Genomic DNA, 15715 nt, shown 5'->3' with positions numbered 1-15715 from the left:
GATTAACAATAAGGTCATTTCTGGACTAAAAAATTGTTCAGTGTACGTCAGTGATTTGCTGGTGTTCAGTAAAACATGGCAGGAACATTTGGAACGTTCAATGGAATTATTTTATCGACTAATCGAAGGCTGGGTTGGTGCTAAACTTAGCTAAAAGTGAATTTGCAAAGCTCAAGTCACATTCTTAGCCCATACAATTGGAAATGGTCAGTTGGCCCCATGGAATGTGAAATTATTGGGGAGTTTTCAATGCCATCAATGAGGAGAGAAGTACTGAGATTTCTGGGCATTAGTGGTTTCTACCGAAAATTCGTGCCAAATTTTAGCAGTGTGGTTGCTCCACTGACTGAACTTCTGAAAAAGCACTGGAAATTTCAGTGCACGTCAGAATGTCCAGAGGTGACTTCCAGTTGCGGCTATGCGGAGCTAAGTCGCACATTCGGCGGCTCCCGCAAAAACGGACTTTTGGGCTCTTTTCAGGGCCCCCAACGGCACTTTTTCGACGTTTCCCGGTGTGGGAAGGAGATTACAACAGTTCCCAGACAGTATATGGCTTTTACCAGGAGCGGGGCGACTAAAAAGGTGGTGGTGGACCTGAAGAAGGTGCGAGGGAAGGAGAACAAAATGGCGGCGGGCGGAGACCAGACAGCGTGGATGCAGTGGGCGCAGGATCAACAGGAGGTTATCCAGCGCTGCTTCAGGGAGCTCAAGGCAGACCTGCTTGAGCCGATGAAGGCTTCTATCGATAAGCTGCTGGAGACACAGACGGCCCAGGGGGTGGCAATCCGCGAGGCCCGACAAAGGATCTCCGACAACGAGGACGAGATCTTAGGCCTGGCGGGAAAGGTGGAGGCGCATGAGGCACTCCACAAGAAATGGCAGGAGCGGTTCGAGGACATGGAGAATCGGTCGAGGCAGAAGAATCTGCCGATTCTGGGCCTCCCGGAGGGGCTGGAGGGACCGGACGTGGGGGCCTATGTGGTCACCATGTTGAACTCGCTGATGGGAGCGGGGTCCTTCCAGGGGCCCGTGGAGCTGGAAAGGGGCCCATAGAGTGCTGGTGAGGAGGCCCAAGGCTATCGAGCCTCCGCGGGCGGTGCTGGTGCGGTTCCATCGGTTCGTCGATCGGGAGTGTGTGCTCAGGTGGGCAAAGAAGGAGAGGAGCAGCAGGTGTGAGAACGTGGAGATTTGAATATACCAGGACTGGAGTGCGGCGGTGGCGAAGATGAGGGCCGGGTACAACCGGGTGAAGGCGGTGCTGCACAGGAAGGGAGTGAAGTTTGGCATGTTGCAGCCGGTGTGACTGTGGGTCACCTACAAGGACCGGCACCATTATTTTGAGTCTTCGGAGGAGGCGTGGGCCTTTGTTCAGGCCGAGAAGTTGGACACAGATTGAGGATCGGGATGGACGTTTGGGGATTGCGGTTGATATGTTATTATTTGAACGGGGGGGTCCTTTGCTCTTGGGTGGTTTTTTTTTCTCTTTCTGGTCGGTGAGGGTGGCTGGGGCGGGTTGGGCACTGTTTTGGTTGGGTTGGTCGGGGGGGCTCTTAGAGGGGGGTAAGCAAATGGAACAGGTGTGGATGGCCGGCGGTGAGATGGGGCCCCGCTGGGGAGGGGGAGGCCCGGGTCGGGGGTGAGGGGACTGGGCATGTAAAAGGAGCTGCGTCAGAGGTGGCAGGGCCTGGTAGGTAGAAAGCGCGGGCTTTTTCCCGCGCTGAAGACTGGACGGGGCGGGGACGGGGCGGGGAAGCGAGGGTTGTTTCCCGCGCTTAGGATGGAAGGAGGAGGGTGAGAGCCTGTGGATGGGGAACGGAAGAGGAGGGTGCGTCACACAATGGGAGGAGTCGAAGGAGAGGCGGGAGTGGCCGGGGTCAGCAGAGTCAGCTGACTTGCGGAAGTGCAATGGGGGAGTAAAACAGCTAGGATGGGTCCTAGCCGGGGGGGGGGGGTCGAGTTGCTGTTGCTATGGTCATGGGGGAGCTGGAGCGAGTGGGTGGGGTTGAAGGGGGGGGGTCTGCCGCCATGGGGAATGGGCCAGGCGTGGGGTGCGTGCACGTGGCTGGCCGAGGAGGGGTTATGGCTAGTCAACGGGGGAGGGGGGCGGGTAGCCCCCTGATCCGGCTGATAACCTGGAATGTTAGGAGACTGAATGGGCCGGTCAAGCGGGCTCTTTCGCGCATCTGAAGGGGCTGAAGGCGGATGTGGTTATGCTCCAGGAGACACACCTGAAGGTGGCAGACCAGGTAAGACTGAGGAAAGGGTGGGTAGGTCAGGTGTTTCACACGGGGCTAGATGCCGAAAATCGAGGGGTGGCGATCTTGGTGGGAAAGAAGGTGTAATTCGAGGCGTCGAGCATTGTGGTAGACAATGGTGGTAGGTACGTAATGGTAAGTAGTAAGCTGCAGGGAGAGAGGGTGGTACAGGTCAATGTGTATGCACCGAATTGGGATGATGCGGGTTTTATGCGACGCATGTTGGGTCGGATCCCAGACTTGGAAGTGGGGGGGCCTGATAATGGGGGGGAGACTTTAACACAGTGCTGGATCCAGCACTGGATCGCTCCAGGTCTAGGACGGGTAGGAAGCCGGCGGCGGCTAGAGTGCTGAAAGGGTTTATAGACCAGATCGGAGATTTGCAAGGCCGGGGGCTAGGGAATTTTCATTCTTCTCACATGTCCATAAGGCTTATTCCCGAATCGACTTTTCTATTTTGAGCAGGGCGCTGATAGCGGGAGTAGAGGATACCGAGTGCTCGGCGATAGCCATTTTGTCTCACATGTCCATAAGGCTTATTCACGAATCGACTTTTCTATTTTGAGCAGGGCGCTGATAGCGAGAGTAGAGGATACCGAGTACTCGGCGATAGCCATTTTGGACCACGCCCCGCATTGGGTGGACTTAGAGCTGGGGGAGGAGAGGGACCAGTGCCCGTTGTGGCGCTTGGAGGTGGGGCTGTTGGCGGACGAGGAGGAGAGCGAGCGGGTCCGAGGAAGTATAGAGAGGTACCTGGAGGCCAACGATAACTGGGAGGTCCAAGTGGGGATGGTATGGGAGGCGCTGAAGGCGGTGGTTGGGGGAGAGCTGATCTCCATTAGGGCCCACAAGGAGAGGAGGAGCGGGGGGAGTGGGAGAGGCTGGTGGGGGCGATGGTGAGGGTAGACAGGAGGTATGCGGAGGTGCCCGAGGAAGGATTGTTGCGGTAGAGGCGCAGCCTCCAGGCCGAATTCGACCTGGTGACCACCAGGAAGGCGGAGGTGCAGTGGAGGAAGGCCCAGGGGACGGTCTGCGAGTATGGGGAAAGGGCAAGCCGGATGCTGGCGCATCAGCTTCGGAAGCGGGACGCAGCTAGGGAGATCGGGGGAGTTAAGGACAGGGGAGGGAGCGTGGTGCGGAGTGGGGTTGGCATCAATGGGGTCTACAGGGATTTTTATGAGGAATTGTACCGGTCCGAGCCCCCACTGGAGGAGGGAGGGATGGGCCGCTTCCTGGACCAATTGAGGTTTCTGACGGTGGAGGAGGGACTGGTGGCGGGATTGGCGGCCCCGATTGGGCTGGAGGAGCTAATCAAAGAGATAGGAAGCATGCAGGCGGGGAAGGCACCGGGGCCGGGCGGTTTCCCGGTCGAATTCTATAAAAAATATATGGACCTGTTGGGCCCGTTGCTAGTTAGGACCTTCAATGAGGCAAGGGAGGGGGGGCTTTGCCCCCGACGATGTCCCGGGCACTGATCTCCTTGATCCTGAAGCGGGACAAGGATGCCCTGCAGTGTGGGTCTTACAGGCTGATTTCATTGCTAGATGTAGATGCCAAGATGCTGGCGAAGGTCTTAGCCACGAGGATTGAGGATTGTGTGCCGCAGATCATCCACGAAGACCAGACGGGGTTCGTGAAGGGGAGGCAATTGAACGTGAATGTGCGGAGGCTTTTGAACGTTATCATGCTGCCGGCGAGGGAGGGGGAGGCGGAGATAGTGGTGGCGATGGATGCTGAGAAAGCCTTCGATAGGGTGGAGTGGTGGTACATGTGGGAGGTGCTGAGGAGGTTTGGGTTTGGGGAGGGGTTTGTCAGGTGGGTAAGGCTGTTGTATGAGGTCCCGATGGCAAGTGTGGCCACAAACAGGAGGAGCTCCGAGTACTTTTGGTTGCACCAAGGGATGAAGCAGGGGTGTCCCCTGTCCCCCCTGCTCTTCGCACTGGCGATTGAACCCCTGTCTATGGCGCTGAGGGAGTCGAGGAACTGGAGGGGGTTGGTGCGGGGTGGGGAGGAGCATAGGGTGTCGCTCTATGCAGACGACTTGCTGCTATATGTGGCGGACCCGGTGGGGGGAATGCCAGAGGTAATGAGGATCCTGAGGGAATTCGGGGATTTCTCGGGGTACAAGCTCAACATGGGAAAGAGCGAGCTGTTCGTGGTTCACCCAGGGGACCAGGAGAGGGGGATTGGCGAGTTCCCACTAAAAAGGTCGGAGAGTAGCTTCAGGTATTTGGGGGTCCAGGTGGCCAGGAGCTGGGGGGCCCTGCAAAGGCTTAATTTCACAAGGCTGGTGGAGCAAATGGAGGAGGAGTTCAAGAGGTGGGACGCGTTGCCGCTGTCCTTAGCGGGTAGGATGCAGTCAGTCAAAATGACGGTGCTCCCAAGGTTTTTGTCCCTGTTCCCGTGCCTCCCCGTGTTTATCCAGAAGGCCTTTTATAGGCGGGTCAACAGGAGTATAATGGGGTTTGCGTGGGCGCGAGGGACTCCGAGGGTGAGAAGGGTGTTCCTGGAGCAGAGTAGAGATAGGGGGGGTTCGCACTGCCCAATCTCTGTGGGTACTACTGGGCCGCCAATGCGACGATGGTGCACAAGTGGGTGATGGAGGGGGAGGGGACTGCATGGAAGAGGCTGGAGACGGTGTCTTGTGTGGGTACGAGTCAGGGGGCGCTGGCAACGGCACCGCTGCCGTTCCCTCCAAGGAGGTATACCATGAGCCCGGTGGTGTCGGCTGCCCTCAAAATCTGGGGGCAGTGGAGGCGGCACAGGGGGGAAGCTGGGGCCTCGGTGTGGACCCCAATACAGAGGAACCACCGGTTCGTCCCAGGGAGAACAGATGAAGGGTTTTCGGGGTAGCACAGGGCAGGGATACGAAGGTTGGGGGACTGGTTTGTGGATGGGAAGTTCGCGAGCCTGGGTGAGCTGGAGGAGAAGTACGGGCTTCCCCCGGGGAATACCTTCAGGTATTTACAGGTAAGGGCGTTTGCCAGGTGGCAGGTGGTGGAATTCCCGTGGCTGCTGCCACACACGGTACAGGACAGGGTGCTCCTGGGGGTGTGGGTGGGAGTGGGGAAGATCTCGGAAACTTACCAGGTGATGCAGGAGGAGGAGGAAGCCTCCGTGGTGGAGGTGATAGGTAAGTGGGAGGAGGAGTTGGGAGAGGCGATCGAGGAAGGGACGTGGGCAGATGCCCTAGGGAGGGTGAACTCTTTCTCATCGTGTGCGAGGCTCAGTCTCATACAGTTCAAGGTGCTGCACAGGGCACACATGACCGGGACAAGGATGAGCCGGTTTTTTGGGGGTGAGGACAGGTGTGTTAGGTGCTCATGGAGCCCAGCAAATCACACCCATATGTTCTGGGCGTGCCCAGCGCTGGAGGAATTTTGGAAGGGCGTAGCGAGGACGGTGTCGAGGGTGGTAGGATCCAGGGTCAAACCGGGCTGGGGGCTCGCAATATTTGAGGTGACAGAGGAGCCCGGAGTGCAGGAGGCGAAAGAGGCCAGAATTCTGGCCTTTGCATCCCTGGTAGCCCGGCGAAGGATTCTCCTTCAGTGGAAAGATGCGAGGCCCCCAAGCGTGGAATCCTGGATCAATGATATGGCGGGGTTTATTAAGTTGGAGAGGGTGAAATTCGCCTTGAGAGGGTCGGTACAAGGGTTCTTTAGGCGGTGGCAACCGTTCTTAGAGTTCCTGGCAGAACGATAGACATTGGTCAATGGCAGCAGCAACTCGGGGGGGGGGGGGGGTCGGATTTACTTTGTTTTTGTTTTTGTTATTTACACTGGAGGGACTGAGGGGGTGTATAAACCTGTTGTGTTAAGTTGGGGTGTTAATGTTAATTTATTATTTATGTACAGGCGGGATGGGGGGATGGAGGGTTGCTTTTCTAGACTGTGTTTTGTACTTAACCCTGTTGGGTTCCTTTTTCATTTTGTTATTGATATTTTATGAAAACCTTAATAAAAAAAATTTTTTTTTTGAAAAATGAATGTCCAGAGGTATTTGATAATCTGAAAACTGTGTTAATCACTGCACCAGTGTTAGTGACACCTAATTATGCCGCAATTTAAGGTGGCCGTTGATGCAAGTGATGTGGGTGTTGGTGCTGTATTACAGGAAGATGACAGAAGAGGAGAAAGGCCTGTTGGTTCTTTTTCTCGGAAACTAAATATTCATCAAAAGAAATATTTGACAATCAGAAAGGAGACAGTTTGGTATTGGCATTACAACATTTTGACATTTATGTTGCTGACAATTAATTGGAGACAATTGTATATACAGACCATAATCCATTAAAGTTTTTGGAGAAATTTAAAGATCGAAATGCAAGACTATGTAGATGGAGTTTATTGCTACAACCGTTTAACATGAATATTATACATGTCGCCGGAAGAGAAAACATGATTGCAGATGCTTTATCATGACTTTGAAGTGAGAAGACTGGAACATTCGAAGGTGGAAAAGAAAGACTGAAATGGACTAACTCTTGTTAAATTTGCATGCTTAAATGTAATATGATATGTATCCTATAGATTATCAGTCATGTTTAGTAATGAATAATGTTTAGAGTTGAAAGGCTTTGGTAAATTAAGCTATCTTTTCATATTGCCGGTTCATTTTTGTAAGGGATGAGTGTCAGAATTTCATATATATATTGTATTATATACATTTGGTGCAGTAAGTGTTAAAAGCCTGGGTTAGAATATGTGTGACCGCTGCAGTAATCTTTTTCAAAGGACAGATACTTTAGCTACAAGGGATAATTAAAGCATCGTAAATGTTTGGGCTAATAGAATTTTGTTTATATAATGAACTGAAATGAAATGAAAATTAAAGAAGTTCCCCTGAAGAAGAAATTAAAGAAGGTCCCCTGGGAAGTAGATAATTGGAGACATTATGTTTTGATTTAGTAAAATGATTTTGTTTAATTGTAGGAGCCAGGGGCTGAAGCAGTCAGGTGTTGGGTTTTTGAGTTCAGTTTTAGATATGTCTGCGAGCAGACTAGCAGTTTCTGGAGAAACAGTTTAATTAAAGCTTTGACTGTGTGCAGATCAGCTTTTCTCAAAGCAGTTTAGTTAAAAAGATTTTGCTTGTGGCAGTTTCTGAAAGGGTGGCAGGTTGGACAGTAGTTGACACAGGCAAGAATCTGCAAGCTAGGTTCCTGAAGAACCTCTTTCTCAAAGCGGTTTATCGAAGATATCTCTTTACAGCAGGTATTACTGGCTTGGCTAACTATTTAAAAGTGGATTTTGACCTGAGATGGGTTTTGCTTGAGTGGAGATAAAAGATAACAATTACGATGTAATGTTTCGTCTTATTGTTAAGCATTGTTTAACTGGTATTTGTAAGCTATTTTCTTTATCAGGTTAAAGTTAGGAATATTGTGTAAGTAATAATGTTTGTTTAATATACCATATACCGATTTGTGTGTAGAATCACGCCTGGAGTAAATATCCTTTCTTCACAATCTTACAAAATAAATAAAATATTGGGTTTCTCCCCGGTATCCTAGCAACTTTTGGGATCGAAATATATTTGACTGCTGTAGTGCCGATGGGCCGAAGGGCCTTTTCTCTGCTGTAGGCCTTTGTGACTCTAAGACTCTGAGGGGGTAGAGTGCCCCTAATACTTCCATGGTGGTGGGGGGTATTGTCCCAATACTTGTCAGGGTGGGGTCCTCCGTGTCCATGGGGGAATTATATTGTAAACACAGACTGGGATGCCCTTTAAAGATGGCACCCCAGTCCTGTGGAGCCAGCCTTGCTGGCTCTATCAGGCCCCACCCGCCAGATCGACAGCACAATCCACGCCCCCAGATTACCTGTGCACCGGGTGGAAACTCAGCTGCGTAGCTGGATAGATACACGTCAATTTTCAGTCAGAGCCTGACACTCTGCGAAGATTCCACCTAAAGAATGTAAATTCAGCCCTAGGAAACTGGCCACAACTAGTCTACAGTTATTAATAGTCCATTTCCCACTTATTAAGTAATGGTATCAACATTTGCAATATATAATTTTCATCTGAAAGGAAAACATGGCCAATATCTCTGCTATCTTCTATCTGACTTCCTTCAACAGTATGCATTTGGTACCAGTGACTCACCCACCTTAAGTTTTACTGATTTTTTTCCCTTTATCATCCTGCAATTATTTTGAACTATTTCATACCTACCTAATGAACCTACAGCCTCACTTCCTCCATTGTTTGTGAAACATGATACAAAATACTTCTTTCATACCATTACCGTAACTTCATCCTCCACAATTACACTCTCTTTCATCTCTCACTTGTTCTACCCTCTCTCTCTACAACCATTATTTTACTCAATACGTTTATTAAAGCTTTTAGTATTTCCTACTGTGCTACCTGTTCTGCATTCCTCTTTAACTCTGTAACCTCATCTCCTCACACCGTACCTCTTAATTCCTGGTGGCTTCCCTTTGTACAATTTAGTTATCACACCCCTTCCCTTCTGCACTTACAAGTAGCTAAACGTGAAAAAGACTTTGTATATGAATTTATTTTCTTGTGAATTCAGCTGCAGAAACCAGGAACAAATAAATACTGGAATCTTCAATATGCCAGGTCGCCATAAAAACGTAACCATGGCCTTCTGACATTGCAATGCAGTACTGAGAGAATGTTGTCCTCTCTAGGCTGAGGTTAAAACAAGGCCCAGTCTGCCCTCCCAGTCACACATAGAAGATCCCATGGCAGCATCCAAATAAGAGAAAGGAGGGCCCTCCCTGCGTCTTGTGACCGATATTTATCTCTCAATTGGCATTCGTTGATACAGATTATCTGACCACTTTGTCATTTGTATTTTTAGGGAGTTGCTGCGATAGGCTAATAATAGGTTAGTTAAAAATTGCTGGAAACACTCAGCAGGTCAAGTGATACAGTTCCAGCTTTGAGAATTCTAACATCCGCAATATTTTGCTTTTGGTTAATGAAATTCTCCTAATATAAAATCATGCCTTTTTTAAAAGTACAGAATTAGCTGTGAATCCTTAATTGTCCTGTTGTTGTGAAAGATGCTAATATAAACATAGGTCCTTCTTCATTCTCTCTATTAACCTTAAGGATTCCCTGGGTCAACTCGCAATGATCCTATGTTGTGAAGGTTAAAAGTGTTGTGAGGGGGCAGCACGGTGGCACAGTGGTTAGCACTGCTGTCTCATGGTACCGAGGTCCCAAGTTCGATCCCCGCTCTGGGTCACTGTCTGTGTGGAGTTTGCACATTCTCCCCGTGTCTGCATGGATTTCACCCCCACAACCCAAAGATGTCCAGGGTAGGCGAATTGGCCACGCTAAATTGACCCTTAATTGGAAAAAAATGAATTTAAAAAAAAAAAGAAAATAAAGTGTTGTGAGGATCTATCGAGCCTCAAAGAGTCTTTCATTCGCTGTTTGAGGTATCGTGGGGCTTGATCATGGAATCAGAGAATCCATAGAATCCCTACAGTGCAGTTGCCGGCCATTCTGCTCATTGAGTCTGAACGGACCCTCCAAAAAGAGCACCATACCTAGACCCACTCCCTGTCCTATCCCATAAACCTCATAATAAAATTGTCCCTTAGTGTCCCGGGATCTTAGGTGGAGGTACAGGGATAGGATGGGGTAGAGTGCTCTTGACTCGATGGGCTGAATGGTCTCCTTCTGCACTGTAGGGATTCTATGGTTTAACCCCATCTAGCCTGCACATCTCTGGACTGTGGGAGGAAACCGGAGCACCCAGAGGAATCCCACGCAGTCACGGGGAGAAAATGCAAACTCCGCAGTGACCCGAAGCTGGAATTGAACCCGGGTCCCTGGAGCTGTGAGGCAGCAGTGCTAACTAACCACTGTGATGTAGCAGGATATCAATGTTTACTGTTCTGGGTACAGAGCGAAATACTTCATTGCCGGCTTCGAGGTAATTATGCTTCAACAAATTCCGAATTTACCTCAACTTCCCTCTCCTTCCACCCACTTGGTGTTCTTTGTACCAGCTCGCCCACGCGGCTCGCGACTTGGGAGCGAGTTTAAACCCCTTCAAAAAAAAAGAGAAAAAGAAACCGTTACAATTCCGATTAATGTATGAGAACACTGTTTCAAAAAAAAAATGCAAACTGCCTGTACCTTGATCAGAAGTCAATTCGTCTTGAGAGGCCATGCAAAATATGCCAGTCCTCTGAGGTTTTCACATTCTTTATTCAACATTGAGTGCTGATCGATGGGGCTGTTCTCCCAGGGAGTGAGAGATGCTGCTGGGCTGATACCCCCGCCCCCCTCCCGAAACAGCTTTGGGGATTGAGACCTGGAATCTAAGTACATTGTGAGGCAAGGGGAGAATTGAAAGACTGTGAACCCAGCACTTAACCAAGTGTGGAGATGCTGAAATGAATTTTGCATTGCAGTCCTGTTTCTCCACCACAAGCATTGTGCAACATGACATTCGCTCTGTACCTGGAGCAAAAGCTCCCTCCCCTCCACCTCCCCTTAGCTGGACGGTGCAGCCGCCTTGCTTTGTTTGAACAGTACAGTGCATTGCAATGGGGATTCAGAAACTGCTGTCCAAAACACGGCCCCATCATCATTCCCTTCTCATCCTCCCTGTTCCGAGTAAAACCCTTGAAACTGGAGCTGCTGTTAACGGCGCCGTCAGAACTCCCTTCACACCCGGCTCGCCGCCGCCTGGTCCTTTAATCTGGTCAGAAATTGGTCGCTGACTTTGGGGTTCATTCTCCCTCAATCCAGGGAACAAAATGTCTTTGTTTATGGAGGGGAGGAGTGGGGTGAAATGCCAAGATGATATTTGGAGGTAGAGTTCACTTTTGTTCTATTATTATATTTGTGGGCATGTATATATGTTTAAAATGTTTCTTGAGTGAGGAACTCGTTTAATTGTACTCACTTTAATATACTAAACTGCTCCCAGAATGGGGAATTTACATTTTATTCCCGGGCCAGAATTTTTCCTAATTCCTCCCTAAAAAGTTCTTTCCAACAACAATAATGCATTTATATAGCACTTTTTAAACATACTGGAACGTCCCAAAGCCCTTCACGGAAACAATATAAAACAAACTTTGGCATTAACCCTCAAGTTAATGGAAATTACCTGGTCAAAGAGCTGGGTTTCTGAGCAAGTGAGATGGAGGGGTAGAGAGGTCTAGGCAGGGGAATCCAGACCTTTAAGGCCTTAACCCGTGATGGCACAGCACCATTAGTGGAGCGATTGAAATTGAGAGCGCACAAGAGGCCAGAATTAAAAGAAGGGAAGGTTGTAGGGCAGGAGGGAATACAGGGATAGTTGGAACTCGGCCATAGAGGGCTTTCAAAATAAGGGGTGGGTAAAATGTAATGACAACCTAAATAGGTAAAATTATATCAGCAAACGGAGCGGTGTTCGGGGATCTCGGAGTTATTGTGGGGGCAAGCAGGGTGTTGGGTGACCTCCGACTTACCAGCCAGCAGCCAATAGGATTGCCAGCAGTCTGGGATAGATTCCCGGCATCCTTTTGAGGAGGATGGAAATGATTGGTGAATTTCACAAGGCTATTATTGCTGGACTGATTCTCCACCAGAAGCGATCCGGGTATTAGTTTTGTGCATGTTAATTAATTATGTCATTGTCTCAAAGGCCACAATTATAAACAATTTGTTTTACTTTATTCGTTCATTGGGATGTGGGTGTCACTGCCAAGGCCAGCATTTGCTGCCCGTTCCTAATTGCCCTTGAACTTAGTTTGCTTTCAGAGGGGGCAGTTCAAAGTCAAACACATTACAGTGGGACTGGAGTCACATGTAGGTCAGACCAGGTAAGGGCGGCAGATTTCCTTCCCTAAAGGACATCAGGGAACCAGACGGTGTTTTATGACAATCAATCACGGTCACTGGCTTTCAATTCCAGATTTATTCAGTGAATTCAATTTCCACCAAAGAGTTAGCCTAGGCTCCTGGATTACTAGTCCAGTGATACCACCAGCTCCCCCTGATTGGGAATCTGATCATCTACTCTGAGAGTTGGGCAAGTAGAGATGGACAATAAATGTTGATCATGTCAGTGGTGTCCACATCCCATGAAGAAATATAACGTTCCATGTTTTTTTTAAAAACTTATTACTTGGATTTTCTGTAAATAATTCAGTCAAACGGGTCCCTTGAGTATTCACAATATAAATTCTATGAATTAAGAAAAGTTCACATAAACAGAACCGTGAGATTGTAACTATTAGGAAAGGCTTAACAGGCTGGGCTCTGTTCTGTAGAAGGGAGAAGGTTGAGGGGGAATCTAATAGCGGCCATTCACATCAGGAGTTATAGGTTAGACAAATAAACCATGTTTTCCACTTGTATGGAGTCGAAAATTGGGACCATAAATATAAGACAGCCATTAATAACTGTAATTAGTGCTTCCGGAGAAATGTATTTACCAGAGAGTGGTTAGAATGTGGACTCATTTCCATCTGGAGTAATTGAACTGAATAGCTTTGATGTTTTCAAGGAGAAACTAGGTAAACACATAAGGAGGGAAGGGACAGAAGGATGTCTCCCGTGCAGCATTAACATCATCATGTGCTGTGAATTCAATGTAAAATCAAATGCACAATAAACAAGAAACTAGATGACTGTGCCACCAATGGTGTGACAGATAGACACAATTAGGCCAGCATCTGTATTTACCTGGAGCCGACGGGAATGGAGAGGATCAGAACAACTTGATAAACCCATGGAAGACTTGTGTGGTTATACTTTATTTCCTCTAAACTGTCTTCAAGAGCATGTTGTTAATGCAATGGTGTGACAAAACTATTGATGTGTTCAACATTTATGAAGTGAACATTAGGGCAGAAAGTTTCAGCACAGCAATATTTTCTGTCAGGTGTTCCAGGATGGTCAAATATCGGCGTTTGATTCAGTCAAACGCGAGAGAAATGCTGACAGAAACCTGGATATCATTTGAAGTTTCCTTTTAGACACCGCGCTTGCAATCATTTAAGTTACTGGAGAACGGCAACTGGGCTGTTCTTGGTAATGTGCTTGTAAAGTACTTGTCTTCCTAAGGCTCGGTCTTCACTTATTGAAAGGCATTCTAAGGTTAGTGCTCGTGTAAAAAAAAACAGGTTTGTGCAGCAGAGATCATTTCCACCAGAATGTGCGCACCCACTAAATCCGGGGCAAGTAAGGGTGCGCAGCGGTTTCCAAGCAGAACAATTAAAGTTTCATGAATTAATGCGCACACACGGAGTATAGTCCTGCATAATGGTATATCAGATAGGAGGGAGATACGTGGTAAATGCAGTTTACTGAGATAACCGAGATCCTGCTGCACATATTCATAGAATCGTGTCTTCTTCTGCTTCAACATACCGCGTGCATTTATCAAATTATGGCATTTTAATATAATACTATTCAGTGCTCCGGGTATGATATGAAAAAGTCTCATACAAGACTTGAGGTGAAGGTTATTCCTGTCCCAGTTGTGTACATGTGGAATCCATTCCTACTTGAAGCGGTTAAGGCCGATGCTGAATATTGCGAGACCTATCTGAGCACAAATACACATTGGGGGGGGGGGGGGGATATTGTGTGCAATTTGCTGCAGTTAGTAAACGTGGCGACAGGGATAGTGATTAACCAAATGCAGTGCAGAAAGTCAGATTAGATATTCTGAAAATGTGGTTGATTTAAATCAAGCGTTCAGAAAGTTCAGAGACAATTAGATGTTTTCAAGGCGCTCCTTCCACAGGACATGTACAATCCAACCTATCCCGAACCCCAATCCACTCATCGTTTGCTCAGAGTAAGTTCTGCAACTTTCCAAACCAATACCTTAAAGTAACGTCCGAAATAATGACCCATCCGCAATATCCATTGGGCAATCCTCTTTCAGATGAACGCACTCTGCCGCTTATTGAAGAGTTTGATTATACCTGACTATACTTGAAGGAATTGACTCAAATGGGTAGAGTAAAGCTGAACTGGGAATCCACCGTTTAACTGTACACTTCCCGAGTCTGTATCTACAACAGAAATTGATTAGACTCAATAGCTAAATGAATGTACCGCATGGTTCCATGACTATCTCACAGGACCTCCATTCCCGTTTTTCTCACTAGGAGATTTTACGCTTTGAGTTTACTGGTCTCAGTCGATGCTCTCACTGTCCAAATTCAGCAACCTGCTAAAACTTCGCTATATCTATATCATTTTTATATAGATCATTATATCTATTCCTGTATATAATTTGAAATATTTGGATATTTTATAATAAAACATCACAGTGCAGCTGTCTGACTTTCCCAGCTCTATTTTCACCGAGTTCCTCTCACCCTCCCACCGAATGTTGCTTATGCTTCGTGTGGATGCAGAATGCTCAAAGGATCACAGAATATTCCAAATTTGACTTCTTGTCAGAATAACGGAATTGACACATTCAGCAGATCAGGCAACGTGCAGAGAGATGCGGAGAGGTACGGTTTGACATAGAATTTACAATGCAGAAGGAGGCCATTCGGCCCATCGAGCCTGCACTGGCTCTTGGAAAGAGCACCCTACCCAAGCCCACACCTCCAGCCTATCCCCATAACCCAGTAACCCCACCCAACACTGAGGGCAATTTTGGACACTAAGGGCAATTTAGCATGGCCAATCCACCTAACCTGCACATCTTTGGACTGTGGGAGGAAACTGGAGCACCCAGAGGAAACCCACGCACACACGGGGAGAACGTGCAGACTCCGCACAGACAGTGACCCAAGCCGGGAATCGAACCTGGGACCCTGGAGCTGTGAAGCGATTGTGCTAACCACTATGCTACCGTGCTGCCCTTATGCTGAACATTGACAGAGATTTGGGACAAGGGGCATTTTCAGGATGGCAACCTGTAACTCGTGAAGTACCACAGGGATCAGTGCTGGGGCCACAATGATTTACTATATATATATTAATGACTTGGATGAGGAAAGTGAATGTATTATTGCCAAGTTTGCAGATGGCACAAAAATAGGTGGGAAGGTGATGATGACACAGAATCTACAGAGGTATATAGACAGGTGAATGGGCAAAAACTTGGCAGACGGAATATAATGTAGGAAAATGTGAAGTCATGGCCTTTGTAGGAAGAATAACGGAGCTGAATATTAGTTAAATGGAGAAAAACTGTAGAAAGTTGCAGTGCAGAGGGATTTGGAGGGTCCTCAGGCATAAATCGCAAAAAGCTAGCCTACAAGTTCAGCAGGTAATTGGTAAGGCAAATTTCAAAGGGAATGGAGTATAAAAATAGAAAAGTTCTGCTAAAACTATACAAAACACTAGATAAACCACACCTGGAATACTGTGAACAGTTTTCATCCCTTTATCCAAGGAACGATATATTGGCGTTGGGGGCAGTCCAGAGAAGGTTCACTGGGTTGTTCCCTGTGTGTGGAGGGATTTATAAGGAGAAATTGAGTAAGTTGGGCCTGTACTCATTG

The sequence above is a fragment of the Scyliorhinus torazame genome, chromosome 3 (assembly GCF_047496885.1).
Source record: "Scyliorhinus torazame isolate Kashiwa2021f chromosome 3, sScyTor2.1, whole genome shotgun sequence".
Lineage (NCBI taxonomy): Eukaryota > Metazoa > Chordata > Chondrichthyes > Carcharhiniformes > Scyliorhinidae > Scyliorhinus > Scyliorhinus torazame.
This window is presented reverse-complemented; position numbering follows the sequence as displayed.